The sequence below is a fragment of the Onychostoma macrolepis genome, chromosome 21, assembly GCF_012432095.1.
Source record: "Onychostoma macrolepis isolate SWU-2019 chromosome 21, ASM1243209v1, whole genome shotgun sequence".
Classification (NCBI taxonomy): Eukaryota; Metazoa; Chordata; class Actinopteri; order Cypriniformes; family Cyprinidae; genus Onychostoma; species Onychostoma macrolepis.
Window position 1 is genome coordinate 29,721,671 of NC_081175.1, and position 12,242 is coordinate 29,733,912.

Below are 12,242 nucleotides of genomic sequence, written 5' to 3' on the forward strand. Positions count from 1 at the left end.
CAGTGAAATATCTTCAAACTCGACAGCAATTTACCTTCAAACTTTTGCTGATGTCACAGAATTTAGAAATATCAGGATATAAAACAATTATATATTACGAGTCTATATATTATTTAATAATATTATTATAAAAACAAAACTATTAAAAATGTTATATTAAAATAAAAATTAAGCCTAAACCTCCAAGTGCTTTAATTATTAAACTGTTTTAATCGTCTATGTTTCCCTCATTTTGGTCAGATAGTTTGGACATTAAACAGTTAAGATCTGTTTAAAATCCAACATATTATATACGTTTTAGATGACTATGTTAATGCTACATGAAGAATAAGTTCTGGACTTACCACGAAACATGCGGCCCTTTATGTTGAAAGGTTTAAACCCTCAAAATGGCATCCTTCCTTTTACTTTCGTTACTCAGTTAAGGTGAGTCTTGTTTACCTGAGCTCCAGTCACAACAGAAACACAATCGCGCTCCCTCTAGTGGTGCAGAGCAGCATCACTTTCTCAGAGCAGTTGTGCTTCAAGCTGAAGCAACTGAACACGTCAGAATCAGAATGAGCTTTATTGCCAAGTATGTTTACACACACAAGGAATTTGTTTTAGTGACAGAAGCTCCACAGTGAAACAGAATGACAGCGACAGAACAGGACACAGATAATAAAAAGAATAGTATACAAATGTACAAAATAGCAAAAACACAATATACAAAGTAGCCAATTTTGTATGAACAGTTATGTTATGTGCAAATTTGAAATGTAAATAAGTATGTGTGTTAAATAAATAGATAGTATAATAGTGTTGTGTATTCCACGTTTATTGTCAAGTGTTCATAATTATTATTATTTCTTTATTTCCAGTGATGGGAATAACGGCGTTATAAATAAACGGCGTTACTAACGGCGTTATTTTTTCAGTAACGAGTAATCAAACGAATTACTGTTTCCCCCGTTACAACGCCGTTACCGTTACTGACAATAAAATGTGGCGTTACTATATTATATTATTAGAATTAAATTTTTCAGTTCATCTGAATGGATGCGCAGTGTAGCTGTATTTGACGTACCATAAACTCTAGTGTGAAGCGCACGCTCGCCGTTGCTTTCTCTCACATACATGCACGCAAAGAAAGATGCAGAGCAAGAGAGTCTTTCATAACATGCAGAATTGACGCGCTACATGTAAGCGATATTCTTTGTTGTAGAGTTCCTTTGGAATTCTTCAGCTTTTAAGAACTGCCGGTTTCTCTGGTAGTGGGCGGAACTAATGCGCAAACGACAATCTCATTGGCTGGCGCTCACCTATTATCGTCCCTGTTTTGATTTCAGCAAATCAATTCGAGCGAACGCAGACAACGTGATTAATATTCATGAACCCAGCAGCTCATTAATCCTTAGTGCGTTTTATATTGATGACAAACATGCATTCATACTTGGTTATTCTAATTACTAAACTTCTATCATCATATAATATTAAATTATCATAATATTATATTATAATGCTTGACTGACTGATACTAAGTGTCAGTAGATAAATAGTGTAGATTAATGTACAATGTTTTATAATAATAATTTATTCTTTTTAGTGTCCATTTCATTAATTTAACATATTTAATATTGGGGCATCCAAAGTTATTTGACATTTGAACATTTTTAAAGTAACGCATAATAGTTACTTTCCTGGTAATTAGTTACTTTTATAATGATGTAACTCAGTTACTAACTCAGTTACTATTTGTGAGAAGTAACTAGTAACTATAACTAATTACTTTTTTAAAGTAACGTGCCCAACACTGTTTATTTCAGTCCATTTGGTCCATATCACAATAAGAATAAAATACACAAAAGAAGAAAATTACATACCAACATACATTCACATACAACAATCACTTAAGAAAAAAACATACAAACTTGAATTCCAGTGCTTCCAGAACAAGGAAGAATACCTTGTATCACTTAATGTGGGATCATTTAAGGCAATTATAATTGTATTTCTTGTATCACTTAATCGACACATGAAACTATATATATAATTCCTTAAAACAGCATGCAAAGTAGGAACATCACTAGATACAAACAATTGGCTTGCACTCTTCTTAATGCATCATTAAATGCCACCTGAAGCTTTTTCATTTTAGCTTTACTATAACTACACCATAAGTGTAACGTATAAAATGAAGTACAGTATGCTCTAAAAAGTGCTATTTTGACATCAACAGTACACATGTAAAATTTATCACTTACAGCACTTGCGTTGCACATCATCATCATCATTTAAATCATCTCTAATAATGTGACCCAGATATTTTATTTTATTTACCACATTTAATACTTGGTCACCTACATAAAAGGAGGGAAACTTGTTTACGATCCTTTTTAGTTTTAACAATCATAACCACACTCTTTTTCGTATTAAATACAATATCATGCTGCGCACCATAATATGAACATACACGTAGCAACTGTTGTAGCCCAGAACTATAAAGGGACAGAATAACTAAATCATCAGCATGCATCAAATGATTAATAAGACTATCTCCTACACATCCAGTTTTACATTCATTTAACTCAACAGAGAGATCATCCATAAAGAAATTAAAAAGAAGAGGTGATAATATTCCACCTTGCCGAACCCCATTCGTCCCATAAAAGGGTGTCAAAACGTTCCTACCCCATCTGACTTGTATAGGTTGATGTATATACCAGTACTGTAAAATCCTAATCAAATATGGGGGAACCCCTTTGTTATGAATCACTCTCCAGAACAACCCCTTTGTTATGAATCACTCTCGTTCACCATTCCTGGCTGGTGGAATGATCTTCCCACCCATATTCGGAGTACTGGATCCCTGTCAATCTTCAAGCAACAGCTGAAAACTCATCTCTTTCGACAGTACTTGACTTCAACCTACACATAAAAAAAAAAAAAAAAAAAAAAATCTTTCTCCTTACTTATTCCTTCCCTTGCTAGCTTGTACTTATTTAAACAATGCCTGAGACTTGGTGTTACAAGCACTTCCTTTGTCGAATTGCCTCTTCAAGATGAATCGCTTCATGTGTTCCCCAAATTGTAAGTCGCTTTGGATAAAAGCGTCTGCAAAATGACTAAATGTAATGTAAATGTAAATGATAATAGGGTATAGTTCCTTTAAGGAAGGTTCTCCTTTATGTTATGCTGCCCCTTTATGTGCATTGAGAATGACGCATCCCCATTCTGGGTTGTGATGCAAGGAAGAAGGTGTTAGTAAAGTTCTTCAGCTCAGTTAAGCATTGTCTGGCCTCCATTTATTACATATTTGGCGACGAGGATAAACGACACATTTCAGCTAACGAATCGTATGGGTTGGCGAGAGTGAAGTATCCCTGCACGGACGGATTATGGCGATGTTCGGAACTGTGGGAGAATTCGTGGAAGAAAATAGTGACTGGCTGGAGTATACGGAGTGTTTGGAGCATTTCTTCACCGCGAATGAGATCACTGATGAAGATAAGAAACGCTCTATCTTGTTAAGTGTCTGGAGCAAAGACTTACAAGCTCATGAGAAACTTAGCAACGCCATGAAGTCAGATTTAGCGTACAAAGATTTAATCAATCTGATTCAGCACCACCACAGTCCTAAACCTTCAGTGATTGTGCAACGTTTCAAGTTCCACAGCCATTTTCGTAAGCCTGGAGACTCCATTGCAAAGTTTGTGGCCAAGCTTCGCCAGCTTTCGGAGCATTGCGAATTTGGGACCGTGCTGGAGGACATGCTGCGTGATCGCCTTGTGTGCGGAATTAATGAGGATGTAATTCAACGCAGATTGCTGGGGGAAGCGACGCTTTCATTTACAAAAGCAATGGAAATCGCGCAAGGTATGGAGTCGGCAGCACTACATGCAAAAGATATTCAGAAGGCAAATCGATCATCAGTGAGGAGACTTATGGGAAGTTATGGTCTAATGACCAAACTCCAGCATTATGTGAATCTCCCATTAAACTGAGAACGTATACCGGGGAGATTATTCCCATACGGGGTGCTGTGAATGTGAACATTGCCTATGGCAGTCAGGCAGCTGAAGCTCGCTTACTTGTTGTCAAAGGAACAGGGCCGAGCTTGCTGGGGCGGGATTGGCTCAGTAAAATTAAGTTAAACTGGGGTGAGATAAGGTTAATAAAAGGCATTTGTGCATAGGATGTGGTTGCGAGGTATCCAGATGTGTTTAAGGATGAACTGGGCACCCTAAAGGGCACCACGGTGAAATTTTGCATGGAGCCCAATGCTATACCTTGTTTCTTTAAACCCGGTCTGTTCTATTTGCAATGAAGCATAAAGTGGAAAAGGAACTTGAGAGGCTTCAGCAGCTCGGGATCAATGAATCAGTTCAGTTTTCTGATTGGGCAGCCCCAATTGTTCCCGTGCTGAAAGACGACGGTACAGTCCGTATTTGTGGAGACTATAAACTGACAATCAACCAGGCAGCAAAACTGGAGACTTACCCTATTCCAAGAGTGGAGGACTTGTTCTCAATGTTGGCGGGAGGGAAAATTTTCACTAAGCTCGACATGAGTCACGCCTATCAACAGTTGTTGCTAGATGAGGAGTCAAAGCAATACGTCACAATCAACACTCACAGAGGACTGTTTAAATATAACAGGCTGGTGTTTGGGGTGGCGTCTAGCCCCGCCATATTTCAAAGGACAATGGAAAGCTTGTTGCGGGACATTCCACACGTGGCAGTGTACCTCGACGACATACTGATCACGGGGAAAACAGAAGAGGAAAACAGGCAGAGAGTGTAACATACCTGGGACATCAAATATCAGCCCAGGGCCTCTATCCCATGCTAGAAAAAGTCAGGGCCATCAAGAAAGCCCCCAAGCCAGGAAACGTTACAGAGCTTAAATCATTCCTGGGCATGGTAACATATTACGGGAAGTTCTTGCCTGATCTATCAACTGTGCTAGCCCCGTTGTACCAGTTGTTGCATCATGATTGCCATTGGAAGTGGGGGGCAGCGCAGGCGGCTGCCTTCATGAAAGTCAAAAATTTGCTGCAGTCAGCCAGTGTGTTAGTCCATTTTGTCCCAGAGAAAGAGCTGACAGTGTCTTATGATGCCTCTCCATATGGCATTGGTGCCGTACTGTCGCACGTGATGGAAAAGGACTCAGAGAAACCCATTGCATTTGCGTCAAGGACGCTTACTAAAGCAGAAAGGGGGTACTCTCAACTGGACAAAGAAGGGTTGGCCATTGTATTTGCTATGAAATGTTTCCACCGATTTCTCTATGGTCGTCCATTCACAATCTTCACGGACCATAAGCCGTTGATGAGCCTGTTCAGCGAGCATAAGAGCATTCTTTCTATGGCGTCAGCTCGCATCCAGAGGTGGGCATTGACCCTGTCTGCCTATCAATATCGTATAGTATATCGAGAAAGAAAATGCCAGTGCGGATGCATTAAGCCGGTTACCACTTTCAGACACCCCTGTATGCACTCCTCTGCCGCCTGAAACCGTGTTCCTGCTGGAAAGGTTGAATGACTCCCCAGTGAGCGCAAAGCAGATTAAAATGTGGACGGAAAGAGACAAGGTTTTATCGAAAGTCAAAAGATTTGTTCTACAGGGTTGGCCACCCACTGTCATGGATGCAGAGATGAAACCTTTTGAGAAAAGAAAAAATGAGCTCTCAGTTCAGGACGATTGCATCCTATGGGGGTCAAGGGTGGTGGTGCCGCCACCAGGACGAGCCCGAGTGTTACAGGAGGTCCACATAGCCCATCCTGGGTGTCACGCATGAAAAGTTTAGCGAGGACATACGTCTGGTGGCAAAAGATGGATCAAGATCTGGAAAACAAGGTCCAACACTGCAAGGAGTGCCAGGAAAACCAGAAAATACCTCCACCAATTCCCATCCAGCCCTGGGAGTGGCCTAACAGGCCTTGATCCAGGTTGCACTTGGATTTCGCAGGTCCTTTCATGGGGCGAATGTTCTTGGTCATGGTGGATGCCCACACCAAGTGGCTGGAAGCACACATCTTGAAAAACATTACAGCATCTGTGACAGTCGACACACTGCGCCAAGTGTTTTCAGTACATGGATTGCCTGATGTAGTTGTCACTGATAATGGACCGACTTTTACAGGAGAGCTGTTTCAAGAATTCATCAAGCGGAATGGAATCAGACACATCCGTACAGCACCCTTCCATCCTGCATCGAATGGGCTGGCCGAGAGAGCGGTGCTGACATTGAAGGAGGGCTTAAAAAAGATGTCAGGGGCAAGTGTTGAAACTAACCTTTCTCGTTTTCTGTTCCAGTATCGGATTACTCCACAGACTATTACCGGCTTGGCACCAGCAGAGATGTTGCTGGGACGGAAACCGAAATCTCACCTGGATTTGCTGCATCCGGATGTTGAGGAGAAAGTGAGGGTCCAGCAAGGGAAGCAGAAAGCTTGGCATGACAGACATGCGAGAGCACAAAGTTTGCAGGAAGGGGAGACTGTCTTTGTCAGGAATTTCACCAGGGGTCAGCGCTGGTTACCAGGAGCCATCATGAGGGAAAGCAGTCCCCATTCTTGTATGGTGAGGCTGTCAGATGGGCGGGAGGTTCGTCGTCATCAGGATCATCTGAAGGGCTTTTCACACTTGAAATTGTTAACCCTGGGTCATCCTAAAGCGGAATCCTGGGTTATCTGTAATCACGTTTCACACTGCTCATACTATGCCTGGGGTTAACTGTTAACCCTGGGTATTCATTAACAGACGTTTCACACGGTACATTCCTAAACCCCGGTCAACGTTCTTATTTGCATATTTGCGGTGTCACTGTCTCTGATTGGACGAACAGCAGGCAACCTGTTTACACGGCTTTTCCCGCGTCTTGCCAGTTATTAAAAACGTCGCCGCTTATCATTTCAGTTCTGTTGCTTTTATATGAAAATAAGTATGATGAACAAGACACTCAAAATGCTTGCTATTTAATTCCATACGAAATGCCTATTTATCATCCATTTTAATTTTAATTCAAACATGTATTTTAGATTTTTATAGAAAATATGACAACAATCACATATCTCACACAGAGATCGCTGTCATAGTGTTTGGGAATATTCATGCACAATTTAAATACATAATAGCATGAAATCAGATTTTAAAAATAAAACATTTTAGAAGAGAATGCAGCATCATGGTTGTCTGAACCAATGAGCATTCAGCTGTGTCGTCAGTCAGTCATTTCCCATCATGCTTTTGATCAGCGCAGTCGGTGGAGAGAGAGAGTTTTTTGGCACATGTCAGCATGACATGGCAAGGCGGACGTAACTCGGACACTTTTCTAACCGGAATGCACCTCACAGTGATCACCTGTGATCGCTTCTGCGCAGATTTTGCTCATATCAAACAAGCCTACTATCTTCTCACCGGCTGCAGTTTACACGACACGCGTTTCCTGTTACTGACGTGGCATGAGCCTCGCTGCTCAATTTCTGATTGGCTGTCTGTTGCCAAGCGTCCCATTTGTTTACATGGAGAGGGCGGGGGTTTATGACCTGTACTGCAGCCAACCACCATGGGGCGATCAAAGAGCCAGCAGCTTCACTTTTAAGGACGAGTGAGACACACCCGGTGCAGCAGCAACAAGCAAACTCTGTTTTACACTGAACAAACTTAGCACCGCAATGCGGGGTTAACACCACAAATGCGGTGCTAACCCTGCTCCGGAGCAGGGTTTCATAACCCCGGGTAAAATGCGGTGCTAACACCGCTTTCAAATTACAGGTGTGAAACGTGTATTTACCCGGGGTTAAAAGCGGTGTTTAGAACAGTTAAGCGCAGTGTGAAAAGCCGTCCAGCTACAGAGCAATGGGGTTGTCTTGATCAAGCGGGAGGGTCAGAAAACATGGGGAGTTCTGGGCTCGAAGAAGCGCAGAGTTCTCAACAACTGCCACCCGCACAGAGCTCGGAGGAAACGGCTGTTCCGGGACCACTGGGGGCACCTGTGCCTCTTGACAGTGTACCAAACTTCCCTGAGAAAACTGTAGAGACTGTAAGGAAATCAGAACGTCAAAAGAAAGCACCAAAAAGGCTTAATTTGTAGATGATAGTGTAAATGACCGTTTAATAACCTGTAATGGGGTTGAAGGGAAAGTTCTGATTTGAATTATGCCAGGGTAATTAAGTTGATTCTTAGGGGGGAGAGATGTTATGATAACAGGGTATAGTTTCTTTAAGGAAGGTTCTCATTCATGTTATGCTGCCCCTTTAAGGGGTGTATGTGCTTTGAGAATGACGCATCCCCATTCTGGGTTGTGATCAAGGAAGAAGGTGTTAGTAAAAGTTCTTCAGCTCAGTTAAGCATTGTCTGGCCTCCATTTATTACAGTCTTGTTTCTCCATATCTTTAGAGGATGAGCTTGGACACGAGCTGATGCTGATGGTTTAATGTTTACTGCACTTTCATTTTCCCCTCTACTGCCATTGTTTCATCTGGGCATTTTGATGTGCTGTGATACTACAAACTGAACGATTAAATGTGCCTTGAATATGTTGAAATGGTTGCATGTTTCTGACACTGACTCTTATCTGTGACTGACGCCGTCATCTGAACTTACCCTTGAACTAAACTGACTGCCTTTAACTAAATGCTTCATGTTGTTTCTGTAATTCAACAGATACAGATGAAAATGAAAATAATGAAATTAAATAATGCATACAGTAAATGGCTGGAGCATCAGAATCCACAGATGAGCAAAAACCAACAGGACAGAGAGAAAAATGGAGTCCAGAAATGAAACACAAACCAGTGCAGAGAAAAGCAGCAGAGACTTGATAGACGAGAGAGTATGAAGAAAGTGAAGCCAAACTATAAGTGTTTGCTCATTGTGGAAGTTCTAGTCTTGCTATAGATTCACTATTATTTTCTGTCTATTTACTCCTGTCATAAATTGTCACATTAAGACAGATTCAAGATTTTCTACAGTCACAGATGAAAGTGTGTGTACTAGACAGAATGTAATATAGATTGATTCTGGTGTTCTCACAACATCAGTGACGTCCAGATACAGACTGAACATCATCATCATCACAGACTCCATCACTCCAGACTACAGTCTCTTCAGATCCTGGATTCTTTAAGCTTTTACAGACTCATCTGATCACAAACAAACAGACCAATGAACAGATTTTCTCTCGTATCTGTGTCTGAATACTGCACTGATGCACTTTACTGACAACATTCTTCACATCACAGTTTCTCTGCATTTGAGAACGAACATTTGCACATGCTTTCAGTATAAACAATACAGAGAAACACCCTGGACAGACAGCGGATTGCAGAGCAATAAAACAGCTCAGTGTCTTTAGTTCACTGGACAACAGCCACGGCTCGTCTGGACGGATGTGCCAGAGCCCACCTAATAATGATCCACTATAAAACACAGAGCTCTATATAAATTCAATAACCTGTGAAGCTGCTTCGAAACAATATGTGTTGTCAATATATCAATATTGTTGTTCTCTATCTGGACTGAATGAACTGAAGCTCCACAGCAGCTGAACCAAGTCTTGCCAGGGTAAATAAAGATCTTGTTGTTTGAATAAGTACAGCATTTTCTTTATGCAAGAACCACTATGGCTATAAAGGCTCATATTTTATGTATTTGAAGTCTGAGACATGTGGGACTGGAGAGAAAGGGCTAGCATTTGCCATCTAGTCATAGCCAATACACTTAAATAGCCTGTGCATACAGTAGCATCTCTTACTCTTACAGTAGCAGCTCTTTTATAAAATGAGATTTTGGCCAAACAGGAAAAGCTGAGCGCCCATATAGCTACAACAAACTTTGTAACCTGTTGATGAAAACGTAATGTGATGCCGCCATTTTAATGGCGGACAAAATGTGCATTTGCACACAATCGCTGGTCCTATTTACACATATTAAATGGTAACTGCATTTGAGTGATCCTCGTCACCAAGGTAAAATATATTTCTAAAGATTTTCGTCTTTGATTTATGATTGCTGATACACTTATTAACATTTAGCCTAATCATATTATATGGTCGCATGGTTCATGTTTACGCTGTTAATATGCACGTATTCACTATCTAGATCATTTCTCAATCTAGTAATTCTATAGTCTCCGCTCCTCTTCACATGTATAAATGTAGTAAAACATGGTTTTAAGTAATCACTGTGAAATCTTAATATTTTATTATGCAGAATGTAATATTCTGTAGGCTATATATTCTGTATGTTTGTATATATATATATATATATATATACAAACCCGATTCCAAAAAAGTTGGGACACTGTACAAATTGTGAATAAAAACAGAATGCAATGATGTGGAAGTTTCAAATTTCAATATTTTATTCAGAATACAACATAGATGACATATCAAATGTTTAAACTGAGAAAATGTATAATTTTAAGGGAAAAATAAGTTGATTTTAAATTTCATGGCATCAACACATCTCAAAAAAGTTGGGACAAGGCCATGTTTACCACTGTGTGGCATCCCCTCTTCTTTTTATAACAGTCTGCAAACGTCTGGGGACTGAGGAGACAAGTTGCTCAAGTTTAGGAATAGGAATGTTGTCCCATTCTTGTCTAATACAGGCTTCTAGTTGCTCAACTGTCTTAGGTCTTTGTCGCATCTTCCTCTTTATGATGCACCAAATGTTTTCTATGGGTGAAAGATCTGGACTGCAGGCTGGCCATTTCAGTACCCGGATCCTTCTTCTACGCAGCCATGATGTTGTAATTGATGCAGTATGTGGTCTGGCATTGTCATGTTGGAAAATGCAAGGTCTTCCCTGAAAGAGACGACGGCTGGATGAGAGGATATGTTGTTCTAGAACTTGGATATACCTTTCAGCATTGATGGTGCCTTTCCAGATGTGTAAGCTGCCCATGCCACACGTACTCATGCAACCCCATACCATCAGAGATCCAGGCTTCTGAACTGAGCGCTGATAACAACTTGGGTTGTCCTTGTCCTCTTTAGTCCGGATGACATGGCGTCCCAGTTTTCCAAAAAGAACTTCAAATTTTGATTCGTCTGACCGCAGAACAGTTTTCCACTTTGCCACAGTCCATTTTAAATGAGCCTTGGCCCAGAGAAAACGCCTGCGTTTCTGGATCATGTTTAGATATGGCTTCTTTTTTTACCTATAGAGTTTTAGCACAAATGGCACGGTGGATTGTGTTCACCGACAATGTTTTCTGGAAGTATTCCTGAGCCCATGTTGTGATTTCCATTACAGTAGCATTCCTGTATGTGATGCAGTGCCGTCTAAGGGCCCGAAGATCACGGGCATCCAGTATGGTTTTCCGGGCTTGACCCTTACGCACATAGATTGTTCCAGATTCTCTGAATCTTTGGATGATATTATGCACTGTAGATGATGATAACTTCAAACTCTTTGCAATTTTTCTCTGAGAAACTCCTTTCTGATATTGCTCCACTATTTTCACCGCAGCATTGAGGGAATTGGTGATCCTCTTCCCGTCTTGACTTCTGAGAGACACTGCCACTCTGAGAGGCTCTTTTTATACCCAATCATGTTGCCAATTGACCTAATAAGTTGCAAATTGGTCCTCCAGCTGTTCCTTATATGTACATTTAACTTTTCCGGCCTCTTATTGCTACCTGTCCCAACTTTTTTGGAATGTGTACCTCTCATGAAATCCAAAATGAGCCAATATTTGGCATGACATTTCAAAATGTCTCACTTTCAACATTTGATATGTTATCTATATTCTATTGTGAATAAAATATAAGTTTATGAGATTTGTAAATTATTGCATTCTTTTTTATTTACAATTTGTACAGTGTCCCAACTTTTTTGGAATCGGGTTTGTATATATATGATTAGCAGGGGACTGGTACAATTCAAACTTTTCACTACAGCTGTACTTTTCACAATATTTTATTAATTTTTTCATTGCTGGCTTATTTTAGACCTTCATGAGATCAACATCCCTGGTCCTCAACAGTATCAAGTTTTTGAGGATATGCAGATACATGTTGGTTATGTTATTGTGACGGTATGGCTATAGTTTCTTATAATCTCCTATTTTGACTGGAATTGTGTTGGACATAATTAATTAAATTATATTTCAAAATAGTTTGGCAAAAATACTTGACTCATTGCTTTACCTTCCCTCTTTTCAATGACATACATAAACATGTTAACCAAATAATACAAATTAGCTTATAAAACCAAACAAAATAGCTGAACGAATCTCACGCTACGAACGG